Source organism: Corvus moneduloides, chromosome 3 (genome assembly GCF_009650955.1).
Source record: "Corvus moneduloides isolate bCorMon1 chromosome 3, bCorMon1.pri, whole genome shotgun sequence".
Lineage (NCBI taxonomy): Eukaryota > Metazoa > Chordata > Aves > Passeriformes > Corvidae > Corvus > Corvus moneduloides.
In genome coordinates, this window is record NC_045478.1 from 113,729,971 (window position 1) to 113,736,513 (window position 6,543).

At 40.2% G+C, this 6,543-nt stretch overlaps 1 long non-coding RNA gene across 1 annotated transcript; it reads right to left on the reverse strand.

Moving 5' to 3' along the window:
* Positions 1-1,412: 1,412 nt before the first annotated feature.
* LOC116441573 lies at positions 1,413-6,017 on the reverse strand. Its single transcript, XR_004239153.1, has 2 exons — positions 5,874-6,017; positions 1,413-3,914 (listed from the first exon to the last, which is right to left on the reverse strand). It is a non-coding gene; the product is annotated as an uncharacterized LOC116441573 (long non-coding RNA).
* Positions 6,018-6,543: the final 526 nt, after the last annotated feature.

Below are 6,543 nucleotides of genomic sequence, written 5' to 3' on the forward strand. Positions count from 1 at the left end.
CAGAAAAGTTCTTAGTTTTTTTGGTTTTTGATTGTAGTTGTCTGGGGCATCTGACAAATTGTCTCTTTCTTGTTATTTTCCAAGGCTCTCTCTCCTCCTGCCAGTTCATATTTCACTTTTTGGAGGACTAGCTGAGCCTTTTCAGGGGAGAGCCTATATCCACTTAGTCCCAGAACATTTAATAGACTTACAGCCCATTCCTTGCAGTCTTCATGGGTCCTTGTTGTTATTAGTAGGTCATCAATGTACTGCAGAAGTGTACCTTCCCAGAGTGGCGGTGTCCTGGCTTCCAGTTCTTTAGCTAATTGATCTCCAATTCTTGTGGGGCTATTCTTGGAATCCTTGTGGCGATAGGGTCCATGTAAGCTGGCTTTTTTCCCTGTTTTGGGGTTTTCCCATTCAAAGGCATAAATTTCCTGACTGCTTTCAACTAATGGCAGACAAAAGAAAGCATCTTTTAAATCTAGAACTGAAAACCACAGCCAGTCACTTTGTAAATTTGTAAGTAAAGTGCAAGGATTGGCTACTACAGGATGCAGTGTTCTTGATACTGTATTTATTGCTCTCAGGTCTTGAACTAATTGATAATTTCCATTTGGCTTTTATATTGGTAGAATTGGGGTATTGTAGGGAGACCTATACTCTCTTAACAACTCTTGATCAATAAATTTAGCAGTTACTGGTTTTATTTCTACTGGTGCTTCATGCTTTAGAGGATGTTGCTTAACTGACACTGGTTGTGCCCCTTCTAGGCGTTCAATAATCACTGGGGAAGCCCGTTTTGATTTCTTTGGAATTTCAACATCTCCTACTAATGGGATCACTTGATCTGTTATTTCATTATCTATGGGTATTTCTCCTCTTTCAGCCTTGTTTGTTTGTTTGTTTGTTTTCCTAGGCCTGAGATGATTAAGGAATGGGTTTTCACTTTATCTAATCTTAGTGGTTTAACTTACACTTTAAAGTCTTAGCCAGGTATCTTTGGGAAGGCTTCTTTGGTTGTAGCTTCTTTAGACAGTTTTTGCTCCATTAATATTTTTACTCTGCTGGATAATTTTATACATTACAAAGGATTAGTTTTTAGGATACGAATCAATACACAAAACATTTCCAGACAAAATGTTCTCATGTAAACATATCTTTACATCAGGGCTATGCTCTGTTTTCTAGGAGACCAATTATAGCACTGTTGTAATGTAATCTTGACACAAACTAGAAACTGGGGCTTTACTGTTGGTGGGATTAAAAAGAAATTAATTCTCTTTCAAAATTAGTTTCATTAATCCAAGTAGCCTTTTTTTTTTTTCTTTGAATTTTAGTGACTAAATTGCCTTCATCACATTCTGCACCCCCGTCTGAGATTGCAGAATGTGCTATAAATAGGTGGGGTGAGGCAAAGATAAAATACTTTCTTAAGACATATGGCATGAGATTGAACAGCACTTTAGTTTGAGAGCTGGTAGAAGGCTTTTCTGTATTTTATTCATGTCCTATTTGCAGTATATGGCTGCAAAAAACCCTCCTGGTTTAGGAAGGGGGATTCAATCATTTCTTATGTAGCATTTGCTTGTGTTTTGTCAAGATTCTTTAATTCACTAAATAGTAAATAAAAAAAATTAGCTGAATTATAATAATTTTGAAGTCTTCTGAGGCAGAACTGGGAAGGTTAGAACATATTTGTATGATTTCAAATATGTATAAATTCTTAAATGACAAACGTTAACAAACTGACAGTGCAAGCAATTATGGTGACACTTTACATTTCATTGGTTTTCATGCAGCTCCATCCCATGTGTTGGTAGGTTCTTAAAAAGTGAAAATTTGGCCCTCTAGACTGTTTATTAAAAAGAAATAAAACTTCTTGGGGCTAACACAAAGTGACAGCGTCCAGGTGAATAAATGATTATCACATTTAGATGTGATTCTGCTGCTTCCACTTTCTCTGCCCTCAAACTGCTTTCTTTATCATCAATGCAGGGATGTTTGACATTCTTAGAAAAGAGAAAAGAAACAAATTTCCTCAAAAAAAAAAAAAAAAAAGGCCAGGTGAAACAAGTTGTTAATTGCATTAATTTATTCAGGTGGAGTTTTAGTTTTTATTCTATGAAGTGCTTGTTGCACCACTTTTGTTGTTTCCCACAGATTTGGAGTGGGATTTCCTCCAGTTGATTGTTCAGCAGAGGGAGTGAGACTGCCTTCAAAAGTTTTGCAAGAGTTGCATCTGTGAATCGGGCACGTGAGTTGCTTTTTTTTTTCCCCTCAGATTTTCGTAGGCTTCTGTTTTTCACCGTGGATCAGTTCACCTTGGATCAGTTTACCTTGGATCAGTTTGCTCTTTTTGTTCCAGTGATTTTTTCTTTTGGACATGTGTCACGATCCGTTAATACAAGCGAGGGTCGTGATGGTTCGTTTACAGATCTCAGAGTGCAAAAGGACACAAGGGATTTCAGTTTTAATCAAAACAGTGCACCTTTTTTAAGTACCCACAACACGGTAATGCGATAGAGGAGAGAGAGAGAGAGAGAGAAAGATAAAGAAAAACAAAGTAAAAGAGTAGAGAGGAAGAAAGGGGGGGTAATGGCTACCAACGGATGAGACGAAGTCCTCGTGGTCTGCTGCCAATAGATTTGTCTTCTTTCCGTGGGGAGATCTCATCTCAGTTATTTCAGAAAGTCCCTTTATAGCCCTTTTTAGAAACGAGGGGCAACTGGCCAAGACCATATCTATGTTTCGTAATAACATTGCAAAACTAAAAGCTAGCACTAACTATCACAGCTACATACCAAGCATGCCTTTCTCCTGTGCTAACTATACTGCCTGCCATGGTTTGCGGCCTAGCAGCATTAGCGCGTCTACTTCTGGCATGAGTTTAGCAGTGCTCTCGCTTCTGCTTTCTAGCTGTATCCCCACATCTCCCCCTTTTCCCCAAGAGGTGGGGCAAATCTACAGCCGTTGTTATGAGGCCCGTTGCTTTGGGAAACAGGTACAGGACAGGTGTACAGGACAGGTCATTCCTTTCCGCTTCAGCGCAGTCCTTCCTGCCTGGGCAGCAAGAACGGCGCAGTCCACTGTGACCTGCACAAATTTCCTCAGGAATGCATACCAGTTCCCAGCGGGCACACCTGCAGGCAACACTTGGCAGACATCCCACCTTAGGCAGGTCGGAACTCCTGTGTTTAGCCTCTGTCCTCGGCGATGATCGTGAGGCAGATGAGGGATCTTCAGACCGTCTCTTACACCACCCCATGACTCACGATTGTCATCAGGAGAGCTCCATCAGCACGATTTTGTAGTGTTGTTGCGAAGTCTTCAGGACTCGTCAATGTTGGTAGCCTATCCCAGAAAAGGGTAGAGAAAATAAGAAAAGAGAAAGAAAAGAAAAGGAAAAAGAAGGAATAAGTAATTTTTAATCAAAATACACATGTAATTTTTAATCATGTCTTATCTTATTTTAATACTCATGTAGTTCATCTTGTGTCAATAACCTTAGGGGTGTCTACAGTGGATGGGATATTGTCCAAGTTGCGCACATCTATTACAGATGTCAATTGTGTTAACTGTTTCATCATTCTGCAATTCATGATGTGTAAGATTGCTGATAAAACAAAACCAATCAAAACTAAAATCAAGAGAACAATGATGGGATGACACAATTTGTTCAGGACACCTGTAGCAGTAGGTGACCACCCAAAAGGAGTATCCCACCAGCTGTGTCCAGCATCTTTCTTTCCTCTTTCTAGAACACGATGTATTTCTTTCACATTGTGATGAACAGTTACCAAGGTTTTCTGTCCGTTTTTCTTGATCTTTTCCAAAATTTCAATGAAATCTTGGTGAAGCAACAAGTGCTTTACCAAAGTAAGGTTCATCCCAGTGGGGGTAGGCAATAATTGGTGGATCAGTGTGTAATTGGACTGTAAAAGACAACAAGAAGTAAGTGGGGCTAAATAAGAGAAATCACATCCTGTGATTTTAGTAAAGTTACAAACACAAAAATTTGAATGGATTTTAGTATCTACTACTAAATTTTCTATAAATACCTTATCACATGCAGTTCTTAAGCATGCACATCCATTGCCTATATACACAAGCACTGTTTCAGGAATCTTCTTAGGATGGATTTCAAAATGACAGATATTTTGTTCTGTATCTAAACAAATGTCTTGAGGTCTAATTGCACTACTTTCACAGATAAACCCTTGTTGTTCTCAGACAATACAAGTTTCCAAATTAGCAGTTTGCCACTTCTTACCAGTTTGACGGGCCCATTCTCTATGCTGGAAAGGGTAGAGAATAGCTGCATCATGGTTCAGCCCTAATGCAATGATAGGGAATATCAAATGCACTGAAGCATTACGTATGGTTAGTACAAAGGCTGTGGCTGTGTTTGTGATGGGATTGTAGGTAAAATTCACTAAATTCCACCAGGATTGGAAATCTGGCACCGTTCCAGATTATTTTCCGAATTTCAGTAGGAAAAGTGCCTTCTTTGCCTTCTCTTATAATTGAGGCAGCAACTGACTGCATCCACAATTGAGCCTGGACGCAGCTGAGAGCCAAAGAAATGTCGTTTTGTGTAGCATGGAGCATGACAATTATCAATTTGTGGTCATTCACATTTACCTTTTCTCAATTTGGTAATATGTTTGATAACAACCACTGATGGGTTGTTGTATTTTAGTCAAATCTGTAGTTGTGGCAGCCAATTTATTCATTAGTACTTCTGAATCAATACTATTTAAGATTCCCAATCCTGTTCCCACAACACCGGTTATGTCTCTTTGCGTTCGTTTCTTAGAAGGGTTCCGCTTTTGCAACCAGGTTGCCCACCCCTTGAAGGAAGTTTGCAGAAAAGGTGAACTGTCTGAATTTCTGAGACATTGTTTTGCATCAGCAACTTGACTTGTTTAAGGGACCATGCCGGATTGAACAATATTTGTTGTTGGCCTGTTTTTGTGATTATACATGGTCCAATTTCAAAAATTCTCGGGCTTAGCATGACCGGTGGTTGGGTGGTAGTATTGCAACATCGACTTTGAGTTCCCCCCAGTATTTTGTATTGTTTTTACCACACGTGACTTTATGGGAAAATTGTACAGCAATTAAGGTTTAGCCAACAATCTTGATTTTGAATTTCACAAAACAAAACACGGCCATGAGGTCCAATGCTATAACTGTGTATAGGTTCAGTAAAAAATTCAGCAATTAATCCACATTGTATTGTAACATCGTCACTTCGGGTTACCATAAAGGGTGGAAAAACTTTATTCTTGTCATCTAACACAAGGGGGGTACTTATACCATGGTATGTGATTACTGCACTCAGTATGGGCTTTGCTACGGCGTTTATTTTGAATTTATAAGTTAAACCTTTCAGACTTGGCTGATCTGCCGGGTTATTTTGCCAATTGCATGTTACATAGGTTGGTTTGGTTAGAGGAAAGTTATACCAGCAGTCAGTTAGTTTGTTTCTGCAAAGCTTTGTGATTTCAACATTGTTGGCACTGGGGTCTAAGGTGTAGTTACCAACATTCTTCTGACAACAACACAGGATGAAGAGGGTTTGTTTGTCACACACCCACTCCGTTGTAGGGCAGAGTTTGGCTGTAATGTTGGGGTGCAAATCACTTTTCCCATCTGGTTTTAGAAAATTTCCAGCGATTGCAATGGTGGAAGCTTTCTCGTAAAGAGATCCTTCTACTTTTCTGCATCCTACCTTAATTTTTTCACCAATTGTTCCTTTTAGGATTCTAGTCCAATCCTTCAAGTCCCATCCCCATTCACTTGGACGGTATACCTCAGAGTCGTGCAGTACTACAGTGGCTAGGTTCGGGCAACGATCTCTGGGATAGGATCCTAGAGCACTAGTGTACCTAATGGTAGCTTCAGACCATGGCCACTCAGCTGGTTTTTGGCCCTGGTGTTGTGGTAGGATGCAGAAAAGTATCACTAGTCTTATCATGGTTTATGTGGTCTTCTTCATGTCCCTCGGAGTTCTTCTGTGAAAAGTAAACACAACAGAGTCTGCCACCAAAAGGCAGAAAATTGGAATGATGGAATTATGCAGCGTGTATGTATCCGATGCTCTCTCCCACGGGCATCAGAGGCTACCCATATGGGCATATTTATTCAGAGGGGTTTTTAGCACTAGTGGTACTTCTCCTGTGGTAGGGAGGTCTACCAAAACAGGTTGTCCAGGGTAGTGTGCAGGATTCTTAGGATCATTTGGTCCCTCTAGTGAGAGAATTATGCTTGGAGCTGTTGGGAAAAAGACAGTGATTTTGGGACATCCGTTTACCCCCCATCTATCATTCACACAGCTTTCCTATAGCCGAACATCCCAATTTCCCTCCTGTGGTTTCAAAAGTCGCTCCAAGAGACCATTGGTCCTTTCTACAATGCCGTTAGCATGAGGGTAGTAAGGGGTGTGAAAAGTCCATTTAAGCCCTTCACCTTTTGCCCAGTCCTGTACAACTTTGGCAGTAAAGTGAGACCCATTATCAGACTGAATTTCTTGTGGTTTTGGGAAAGTTCCAAACCATC